Raw genomic sequence first — 11,767 nt, forward strand, 5'->3', positions numbered from 1 at the left:
TAAATCGGTTAATATAGGAGTACAATTGCTTTAGGGATACCACAGCCTTTTATATTCCAACATTATGTAGAGACACACTCAGTAACAGATTTAAAGGACATTTCATTGCAGTGTAATATGCACACCTGAGAACATCTGATCGTAACATCTGATCATAACACCTGATCATAACATCTCACACCTGAGGCTACGCTGAGACAAGTCCTGCGAGCAGGCTCAGGGGAGGAAAGGGCCCTGGGCGCTGGGTTGTAGACCCCAGACTTGGGGGTGGGACAGGAGAGCGGGTCTCCGTGTCAAAGGTCACACGGCGAACCCACCCCACCCTGCCTCGCACGAGATGACGTCACTTTTGAGTGTCTTTGTTCTTACACAGGGGCACAGACCTATGGTGACTTCGTCGCCGGACGACCCCGACCCCGGACATCACCGTGCCCTGCTGTCCTGTTCAGGCTCGGATCCAGGGGCAATTCGCAGAGAAACTGAGTCAGGACTTCACGGTCCAGGAAGAGGACGCCAGGCGGGCTGTGGAGCTCCGGAGCATTGTCCAATAAGTGCCTGGGGCGGGTTTCAGAGAACTGTCCATTCAGTGCGCGAGGTTCCCGAGCACCGTCCAATTAGCACTGGGGGCGGGAGCGCTCGCGAAGTGGACTTGGTTTTATGGTTCCTAGGCAGCGGGGCGGAGGGGAATTAGCCCAGGAGACGGGAATCCCCCTGGAAGATGGTGAGTGCGCGAGGCTGCGGCTGGAGCCGAGACAGGGAGGGGCTGGTTCGAACTGGCCCGGGCCCGCGCGCGTTCCCCCAACGCCCGCGTCCCTACCTGAGTTTCCTTTTTCTGCAGTGGAGTGGGGTCCCACGGGTCCCGACCAGAGTGTCCGCGCGGGGCCTTGGGTGGGCGTCCCAGCATTCTGTCTTCCCGTGCCCCTCATCGCCCAGGTCCAGAGCCTAGTCCTTTTCCAGGCAGGGGTCCGAGGGAAGACAGGACGACGATAGGCGTTGGCAGTCAGGGGTTCCTTGCGTGGGGGGCGGCCAGGTTGGGGAAACCGCCCTGGACCTAACCGAACAATCAAATCAGGACTTGATTAAGGACTTTATTCCTGTTAATAAAACAAAATCCAGCTGAGTCCATTTAAAGATTTAATTGGCTTTATTTAATGATTATTAAATGGGGAACAGCCAATCCGGCAGGTAGAAAGGAGCTCCAAGGAGCTTTAGACTTACAGGCAGAGGGGAGCAGGAACTAATACGGTAAGAAGTACTAGCAAAGAGCAGATTGTGCAAGGTCACTTTCCTTTAGGGGGAGGTGGGGCCTATCAGGCAGACAGCTCACTAGTGCTGACCCAGTAATCCTGATTGACAGGCGTAAGATTCCATTCCTGGGATGGGCTGAAACTAATTAAGTCTAGGTTTGGTGACTGGGTTTAGAGTAAGTGACCCCATTTGGAGTTTGTTGTCTTGTTTTTAACATTCCAAGACTATTGCAGTCGAACATCTGCAGCTCACATCTCAGAAAAAGGCTTTTCTGTGGAAGGAGGGGGAGCAGGAAGGCTGTGTGACAGGAAGGGCCTCCGTGTGGTCAGCACGCTGTGGGCTCCGGTCAGCAGGGCCTCGTCTGCATCTCAGTGCTTGTGCAGACGGGGTGGGGACAAGGTCTGTGGGGAGGACAGCAGCCTGAGTAAAGTTTGGGTGAAAAACATGCAATTGTGATCATTTGGTCCAGCCTGTGGAAAATAAAAATACAAATTTCCTAAGGAAAGACTTAGAAAGAAATACTGCAGGGGTGGGGAGAAAGGGCTGTGCAGAAGGGAGAGCGCTCTGACCATACCATCTATGAGCGGCTCAAGAGTTGGGCTTTCTGAGTGTTGGTTTTGTAGAGAGGGGTCAACAAAAGTAGGAAGTACCAGGTGTGGTTGGGATGGCAGGTCTCCATGCTAGCCTGTCCTCAGGAGGGCTGTCTGGGGACTCAGGCTGAGGATAGGTCAAAGTTCAGGGGTCTGGACCAAGGAGCGATGCTGGACCAAGTCTGGCCAACACGTATTTGCTCTGCTTGGTCAGTGTTCATGAGTTCATCTAATAATGATGAGGTACAGAGCAGGGATTTGGGGGTGGTGGGGGGTGGTGGTGTCTGTGTCCGGCCTTGTCCTGGATAAACAAGGGAGAGTGGAGTTCCTGTAGCATGTTCTTTTCCAGAACAAAAGACGGGGTGGGGGTGGGGGTGGGTTCCCTTTCACTGCCATCCGTGATGCCAGGAGCACAGGGCTCAGAGGATTCAGCATTGTCACCTGCCACCTGTGAGCAGCCTCCCCTGTGTCCAGCTCAGCACTGAGAGCTTTCCCTCATTCCAGACTCCAGTTTCCACTGATGTAAAATGACTGAGTTCTTTTTGTCTACTTTCTTCTTCATAGTGAGGGTGGTGTCTCAGGTCTTTGTCCTGCTGAATCCTGTTATTATGGGGCTGAACCAGAGATCCCACTGAGGAAAACTGACACAATACAGAAAATGTTTTCTTTTTCATTAAAATTATGTAGGAGATAAGCACAGTTCCACACCTTCATGTGAGGTGAGTGGAGGTATGGATTAAGCTACTCATAAAAATTGTAGTGACTTTTCGATTTAAGGTACAGAGTTTGTGACATTGTGTGATCCTGTCCTGCTTCCTGGTAACAGTTGATATCAAAGATTAATGCAGATTCTGAGAAATGTGATTTGTGAAACTGACATGTGTTCAATTCTGATTAGTTGGTTTCCAGTTTGTTATCCTGAGGTTAATAGTGAACTGACATCTGTTTTCTGAAAGAGCTAAGCAGTTTCCAGTTATTTAAACCATAGAAGTGCCCTAGAATTCCCTCCCCCACTTTATCCTTGAATACAGGTGGAAGCAGTGATTCTGCGGGTCCCATTTACACACGTCACGGGGTCCTTGTGTCATCTGAGTGACCCGCGGTGTTTGAAGCAGGTGCATCACCTGGGAGGGGACAAGCTGTGGCCAAAGCTGGTACTATGTGGTAAGTGAAGGCAGGTGCAGTGGGTCTTGCTGGGCACCTGGCGCTGCAGGTGGCCTCCAGCCCCCAGAGCCACCCAAGAGTTTGTGGTGCTGAGAGAGGTCACAGAGCCTGTGCAGGACACTCACCTGCACGTGGGCTGGGGCACTTTGTCCTCTGGGAGGTATATGGTGGTAGCCTTGGGGCGGTTTCCAAACCTTTGAAAGAGTGGAGTGTGGGGGATCCAGAGTCTGATTTCAGGGGGTTCAGAGTTCCATCACTCCTTTTAAAAGAACAGCCACCCTGGGCTACCTGTGAGCAGGGAGAGCCCGGCCCCCCACCTGGGAAGGGCTTTGACCTCTGACTTGGGTTCGCTTGTGCGCTGTGGGAAGCTGGCTGAGGGTCTGAGCTGGCGCACACTGGGCTGCTCTTCCCTCTTGTCCCCTGGACAGGATCTGGCTGCCATGTGACTGCAGTGACACTGTCGCATTCATTGAAGGTGTGTGAATTTTGTTTTCTTGGTTGGTTGTAAGATCCACCAGTGCTGCCCTCAGGGTGACCACTATCCCGGTTCTCACTGTTACTCTTTGCAGCTTACATCTGTTCATCATCACCCGGCAGGGTTTTGTTTGGTTTTCCTCTGCTGAATTTGCTGTAGTGACTGTTACCAGTAATATGATACCATCAAGGTCATACGGGGGCTTCTCGGGGCTTTTCAGCCTCAGTCTGTTTCACAGGAGCTGGTGTCTGTGTTCAGGTCACCCGCTGAACTCATCCACTGCAGTCGTTGTGGGCTGTGGGTCGTCTCAAGTTCATTTCTTGCTTTTGTCGGCAGTATTGCTACAGTCATTCTTGTTTTCGTCTGCAAGCGCAAATGCATCAAAAAAGTTTACACCTTGGAGAGAAGTTGAGGGGTTGCAGGTTTTGGACGTGTTCAGATTTTCCAGGAAGTGCCGATGGAGTGTGTCAATCGAGTCTGTCACTGTTGCATGTAAGTGTTTATACCCGTCCTTTCCAGCACTGGAATTACCTAACTGTCTGTCTTAAGGGTGTGACGTGGATCTCCTTGTGATTACATGTTGGTGTTTCCAGATCACCCTTGTGGATGAGCATTTCTCATTTGGTGTTTCATCTTCCATAAAGTAGTTTTCAGGCATTTTCTCACTGTGAATCATTTGTACGTTTATTTTTTTATTTTTATTTTTTTTAATTGGGGAAGGGGAACATGACTTTATAGGGGAACAGTGTGTACTTCCAGGACTTTTTTCCAAGTCAAATTGTTGTCCTTTTAATCTTAGTTGTGGAGGGTGCTGTTCAGCTTTAAGTTGTTGTCCTTTCAGTCTTAGTTGTGGAGGACGCAGCTCAGCTCCAGGTCCAGTTGCCGTTGCTAGTTGCAGGGGCGCTGCCCACCATCCCTTGCCAGACTCGAGGAATTGAACTGACAACCTTGTTATTGAGAGCCCACTGGCCCAGGTGGGAATCGAACCGGCAGCCTTCGGAGTTAGGAGCACGGAGCCCTAACCGCCTGAGCCACCGGGCCGGCCCGGGCCTGTTGTTTTTTTTTTAAAAAATCTTTATTCTACATTTTGATGGACACTTCTTAATGTTAATACACTTGAATTTTTCCATTTGTTCCTTTGCTCTTTTTTTTCTTATATAAGAAAACTCCCAGCTCTTAAGTTGTAAACATGTTTGCCTATAACTTCATCTCAGTGTGTCCTTCTGTCATCTGTCACAGTTCAACCTATAGTGAGTTGGTTATTGTACCTGAAATTGATAAGGACGGGACTCATTCCCGGTAGGTAACCAGTCATCACTGTCCCACGGGTCAAAATATCACCTTTCTACCACTGCCCCGGGGTAGATCCACTTGTATAGAACTGTAGGACTGTCACTCCACTCGTTTCTTTCCATTAGTGTAACTGTCCATCCCTCTGTTAAGGCCATTCTATCGTAATTACTACTCTTTAAAAGCTTTGATGTCTGTTTAGGAAAATCCCACCATGTTGTTATGTGGGGACTCTTGGCTATTCTTATTTTTGTCTTCCAATTCAGTTTTTAGAAATAGTTTTTGTGAAGTTAAAACAAAACAGAAATTAACCAAAAGCCCAAACAAACCTGGTTGTAGATTTCATGGAATTTGCTTTAAAGCTCTTGTCCTGTTTGGGAGAGCTGGCCTGGGGGTGACATTGAGTCCTTTTACTGAGAATACGCACCTGTAAGTTTTTCATTAAATTATTTTGTATCCTTCATTAGACATATTTTAGGAACCTAAAGAAAATTCATTTTAATAGCAATTAGTTTAAGAGGCTATTTTAAAAATTTACTTTTCAACTACTTATGTCTAATGATTCAAAATACAGAGTTATTTATTTTTATGAGTTGTCATTCTAGAAACTTACACAAAATCTGAGTCTATGTATGAGTATCTCCTATCTTTCTCTATGTTCCGTACACAATCATTTGAGCTATTAATAAAGGAGAAATGGTTTTTCTGTGACAATACATTCCTGGTGAAAGGACACGATTAGTTTCCTCTTTCATGATTTTTAAAAACCAAGGTTGTTCTGAGGATCCACATTAGAAAGATTTCTTTGTCTGTTGTTACCAAGAGCTCCCAATGAGAAGTACGTCTGAACACTTGAAAACACTCTGAAAAGAAGTGGGACATGAAATGTGGTTTTATGTTAGGCCACTTAGAAGACCTCAGTTATCATTGCACTGAAAACCCAGAGTAGAAGATAAAGGGGAATTTCTTGAACTCATGGTCACTGATCTGACGACACAGAAGTGACATGCTGATGCCTCTGTCACTCCCATCCTGGTCTGTGCAGCACAGGCCCAGGTTGTAAATAGGAACTGGTCCTTCTCCTCAGTGCTTTGGGCAGAGGTATTTTATATTCTCCTGCTCTACACGCTTTGGAAACTCTTAGGACCAAGCCTACAGAAAGGGATGAATACATTTGTTTGCTACAGCGGAGCCATTTATATTTGGAAAACAAATCAGAACCACAGAGGATTATGTACACATTTCTGGTGTTTAAATTTGTCTGAACTGAATTATGTTTTCATAATTAGGGGAAAGACCAGATGAAGACTCGATTTAAGATGAGATGTCCATTAAGGTGGATCATTGGTGGGATAACTGTTCTCTCAGTATTTTGCTCTCTTGGGATGAGTTTGAAAGGACGTTATATGTCTTTAAGAAATGTTACATTTATAAGAATAAGATCCTATAAATGAACACTGATTATTCTGCATGTTTGTCCATTTTCAAAGCTCAACAGGTTTCACAAAGTAAAGAGTGACATGTTCACCTTTTATTATGGCAGGTTTGTGAAAATTTAATACACCCACATTTCTTCACAAACTTGTCAGGTTACATTGTATTTTACCTAAGAAACGTACTGAAATTGTGTTTTATAAAGGCTACTTCCATAGCAGGAAAGTGTCTCGAGGATTTTGAATCCAGTTATTTTTTAAGAAAAGTTCTTTCCTCGTCTCAAATTCTGCACTCACTTCATCATTTTTGGAGCCAGTTTTATGAAGAGGCTTCATTCACCACATCCACCCACCCCGTGTGCCTCGGTGATCTCTTTTATCTGCCAGCTTATGATTCCGGGATTTTAAAGCCTGTTCTTTTTCTGATTTGGTGGACCATGTTAAGAGATTCACCAAGATTTAGCTGATGACTGTCACAAGATTAACGGGACAATTGTCCTGGAACTGTCCTTGGCAGAGTCACACGATACCCGGGTCATGGTGGTTCCAAGAGTAACTGCGCTGCTTCCTGGAAGCTGGCTGACATGCCCTGCATTACAGTGACACGGTGGTGTTGTCTGGGCTGTGTTTCTGTGCAGGTGGCTTGTGATCACCATTGTACCCTATATGAAAAGTTCCCACAAACTTTCACTTTAGAAATGGAACACAATGCCTCCAGTTCCATTGTTGGCGCTCATGGTGTCCTTGACAGTTGGAGAAGGCAGGTGGGGCACCCAAGCATCTGGGAAGAAGGAGACTAAATGGTTTCTTTCAAGATATCATTTTCTCCCTGTCACTGTACATGGAACTGAAATTAATTTTTGAATATTATACTTTAACCAGCACCCTTGCTATGATCAGTTATATATATATGCGTATTTCACAATTTGTCTGCAGGATTTGGGGCTTTCTAAATGCTAAATCTTATCGTCTGGTATGAATGAAGTTTAGTGTTTTGCTCTTTGTAAATCTTTTTCCACTTTCTTGTTTTCCACGGCTGTACTGGCAGACCTTCACAGGTGTAGACTGAGTCCATGCCCATGCTCACCTTGTTCCCTGTAACATTTCACCGTTAAAGAGGAAGTTGGCTCTGGGTTTTATGTAGACACCATTTCTTTCTGATATGCGTGTTCCCTTCTCGTCTTTAAGTTGTGTTGTCATTAATGAACAGTGACATAAGACAGGCGTGTCCTCAGCATCTGTGGCTCAGAAGCCTATGGTTTGTGTGTCTTTTTTCCATTAATGGAGGAAATTGTACTCATTGAACAACCAATATTTAATCCATCTTTCTGGAATGAAATGAACTTGGTTTTGACTTACGCATTTTATACGTTTATGTGTTTGATTGCCTTTTAAAAAAGCTTTTGCCTTTGTATCTGTGAATGTTGTCTTTGAATATGTTTTGAATTGTTCCTTTCTGGTCTTGGTAATATCCTGCAATTTCTTCCTACAATTTGGAATCACTGACTTTTGAATTTTGTTCCCTGGCCTAGGAACCTTTTGAGAACTGCATTTGTAGTGTGGAGGTATTTGAGTTGACTGATTGTGTTTCTGTAGTGACCATGGACATTCTCAGATGTTCTGTTTCCTTGCAGCATCCCAGCTATGTTTACCGATGTCTAGACAGTTACCCCATTACAGGTAATCTACAAAAATCTCTCCCCATTGTGATATCTCAGTTTGCTGAATCTCTGAATCATCTGTATTTGATTCCTTTTTCACATTTTCTTTTATTTGCCCAACTTGTATTCTTTTAAAATATATTCATAATTGCCCTTTTTTTTGAATTCTCGGCACTCACTTAATGATTTGAAGGCCCTGTTGGCTTGATAGTTCTTCAGGAATCAGGCACTTCTTTTAGCAGCGGGTATGCCAGGCCCTGGCCCTGGTCTGAGTCTGTGCCCACAGTGTCCCCCTCATCCTGGGAGGGGTTGTGTCTCTGTCTCCGTCAGATAGGAGGGGACTAGACCAGCTCCTCAATACTGATGACTTCCAAGGTCAAAGTTGTCAGCGCTCTGTTCACATCATCCTGACATTCTGGTTCCAGGTCTTGGAGCTGACAGGGAAGTTACTTCTGATTAAGCCAAGTACTCATTTCTTGTTATCCGAATGATGATTTCATTTTTTACTCTTTACCTTACCCCAGAATTGGCTCCATCTCAGGAAAAATCATTTTATAATTATTTGAGGAGAAATTTTTATCAGTTGTTGTTACACTGAGCTTCAAGGTTCCAAGCACTGACCATCCCTGAGTGTCCTACATGTGGTTTGCTTGCTTATTGTAATTTCCCATAAGGACGTGAGCTCAAGTGTCCTAGGAATTGAGTCCCGGTCCCTGATGGTTAGCCTCCCCCATCCTCCTGCACACATTGGAGAAAAGGAGCCTTGTTGAAATAGAACATGTGAACGTTTCAGGACACGGTGGTCTTTGTGGCTGTGGCTGTGAACTTCTCCCGGGAAGAGTGGGCTTTGCTGGATGGTGCTCAGAGGAAGCTCTACAGAGAAGTGATGCTGGAGACCTGCCGGCACCTGGCCTCAGTGGGTGAGGATGGCTTCATTCCTTCCCTTATTGTAGGGAAGGCATATTTCTTACGATTTTTATTTCTTATCGAGGCCAAGGAATAAAAATATGTTGAATAAAGGACACTATCCAAGCCTTCATGGACGCTACCGAGAGTCACCTGGCTTTTCCGTGATAACAGAGTTTCATGTATTAATCTGACTATTTATTACTCTTGATCAAAAGTCTGTGGTTGGTTCCCTATTTTTACGTGTGAGTGTTGTTCCTGTGTTACTTGGACCTGTGAGAGCAGATTTGTGGTTTCCACCCCTGACAACATTGCACTCTGGTTAATCCACGTTTGACAAGGTGATGTTGCTGCAGTTACACCCACACTTACCCAACATCACTGGCCTTGAAAATCATAGTATCGGCTTCTCATGGAATGTCGGTTGCCCTTTATCCTCCCCTTGAGGACCCTCCAGGAGCAGGGTAGCACCTCACCCACTATCCAGTGGCAACTGGGGCTGTGAGAAAGGCTGCAACTAGGGCCTCTGTGTCTGTGAACACCCCGACAGCAAGAACCCTCAGGAGGAATGGGTTCTGGGTAGGGGATGATATTTGTCCATGAGCATCAGAAATATGACTCAATCTCTGTTTGAGAAGGGTGATGTGTGTCATGTCCCTGGCCTCCCTGTTGGACTTGTCGTCCATCCTCACTCACTTGGGAAGACGTCCTTATGTCACCTCTTGTAAGGGGAACATTTGGGCACTTGCATTTTCCCCACTTCCTTCCTACTTTGCATTTGTATAATATTTATCTCAACATCAGGGTACATCTCTTTTGAAGTATTTCTTAGTGAACAGGCTGCCATTTTGACTCATTTTACCTGTTATTGAAAAGTCCCAAGTAGCTGAGGTCCTCGGAGATTTTGTTTGTTCATATGTCCAATCCTTCTTATAAAATTTGTTTACATTTGGGACCAATATGTGAGCAAAAGTCCACATAGAGTCTATTTACTTTCCTCTATCCCAGCATCTTGATCTCAAGAAATTAAATATGGTGCCATTGTTGCAGATTATTTCACACAGAAAACCAGTGGATCATGTCCTCAGAGAAACATTTTGGAGAATGAAATACCCAGTGAAGAGGAAACAATTAGATCCACAGGAAATGACTACTGGTCTGTTTTTAGAGAACACTGGGTATTTCATAACATTGGAGATCAGCACGAAAGGCAGGAGAGGCATCTGAGGTGAGTGACACTCCCACAAGGTGAAGGAGGGTCTCAGCAGCATGTTACACTTTGAAATTTATGAAAAAGTGTAAACCAGCTAATCAGTAGTGTACTGAGAGAATGCTCACCAGACAGTATTTTCATAAATGTGATGTAGATATTGAGCATCTGAAATGGAGTTCAGATGGAAACTGTGATCAGGAGAGCCCGGGTATAAGAAAGATGGAAAGATATTTCTTTGTGTGACCCCTCAGCGTGAGCCTTAAGCTTGTTCCATGTTATAACAATGCAGACAGTGCCGAAAACATATCCATGCCGCAAAAATGCAAAGACATCGTCAAAATAATCATTATTAATCAATTATTATCCAACACATCACTTTTAATCTTCAGTCCCTAACAGTGTGCTTCCCATTTGAACAGGAGTCATTGTGTGGAGAGTCCCTGGGAAGGTCATGGAGGTGATCGGTGTGCACACACCCTGACCCAGGTCACAGAGCTGCCTGTGCCTGAGCGACATCCGACTGGAGTTCATCCCTCTGACTGCACTGTGTGTGGAAAAGCCTGCACGGATTCTTCCTGAAGAATCAGCCCAGATCTCCCAGTGGACACAGCCCTCATGTGTGTGAGGAATGTGGGCGAGGCTGCATGTGTGTCTCGTGCCTGAGCTCTCATGTGGGAACAGACCTTGTGGGGAAACCCTGCACATGTCAGGATCCTGGGACAGCGCCTAAGAGACATGTGAGGACTCTCAGTAGTAAAAACTCTTGTGAGTGTAAGAAATGTGGAAAAGCTTTCATGTGTCCCTCATCGTTTTGGGAACGTTTGAGAGGTCACTGTGGACAGAAAATCCACGCATGCAAAGTATGTGGGAAAGCTTCTAGGTATTATTCCTACCTTACACGACATGTAAGAACTCACACTGGAGAGAAGCCCTACGGATGTAAGCATTGTGGGAAATCTTTCAGCTGTTACGCCTACCTATGAGAGCACATGAGGACACACACTGGGGAGAAACCGTATGAGTGTATAGAATGTGGGAAAGCCTTTGGTTGTCCCAAATACTTTAGAAGACACGTGAAAATGCATAGTGGAGTGAAACCCTATGAATGTATGGAATGTGGGAAAGCCTACACTTGTTCCCCCTCCCTTTGGGAACGTGAGATCACACAGTGGGGAGAGACCCTATGAATGGAAGGTGTGTGGCAAAGCGTTCAGGCCTTCTCGATATTTTCAAAGGCACGTGAGAATGCACAGTGAAGTGAAAGCGTATAAATGTAAGGAGTGTGGGAAAGCTTACAGTTGTTTTTCCTCCCTTCTTGAACATGTGAGAATGCACAATGGGGAGAGACCCTTTGAATGTGAGTGGTACGGGAAAACCTTCAGTCAGTCTTTGCTTCGGGGACATGTGAGAACACACAGTGGGGAGAAATATGAATGTACACAATGTGGGAAAGTCTTCAGTTGGTCCTTATCCTTACAAAAACACGAGAATGCACTATGAAGAGAAACCCTATGAATGTCAGCAATGTGGCAAAGCCTTCTGGTATCCTGCCAACCTGCGAGCACATGTGAGGATACAAACTGGGATGAAAGCCTGAATACAAGGATTACGATGCCCCTTCATTCGCCCTTAAAAGCTTGTTGTAAATGTGAGCAAACACATTGGAGAAAAACCTCATGACAGGAAAGAATGTGAAAACTTCAGATGTAGCACTTCACTTATTTTGTACATGCAAATTCAGGGCTGGACATATCTTCTAATTGTTATAAATATGGTTTTATCTGTGT

The 11,767-nt window shown here is 45.3% G+C and overlaps 1 long non-coding RNA gene across 3 annotated transcripts; it reads left to right on the plus strand.

The window, feature by feature from the left end:
- Positions 1-617: 617 nt before the first annotated feature.
- On the plus strand, positions 618-11,767 carry LOC308509595. 3 transcript variants are annotated; one of them, XR_013995215.1, is made up of 6 exons: positions 618-721; positions 2,870-3,002; positions 7,835-7,880; positions 8,655-8,781; positions 9,818-9,995; positions 10,400-11,767. It is a non-coding gene; the product is annotated as an uncharacterized lncRNA (long non-coding RNA). The 3 variants fall into 3 exon arrangements; XR_013995216.1 differs by lacking the exon at positions 7,835-7,880 and adding an exon at positions 2,403-2,557 and having other exon boundaries at positions 620-721; XR_013995217.1 differs by lacking the exon at positions 7,835-7,880 and having other exon boundaries at positions 620-721.

This window comes from Rhinolophus hipposideros (assembly GCF_964194185.1).
Source record: "Rhinolophus hipposideros genome assembly, chromosome: 16".
NCBI lineage: Eukaryota > Metazoa > Chordata > Mammalia > Chiroptera > Rhinolophidae > Rhinolophus > Rhinolophus hipposideros.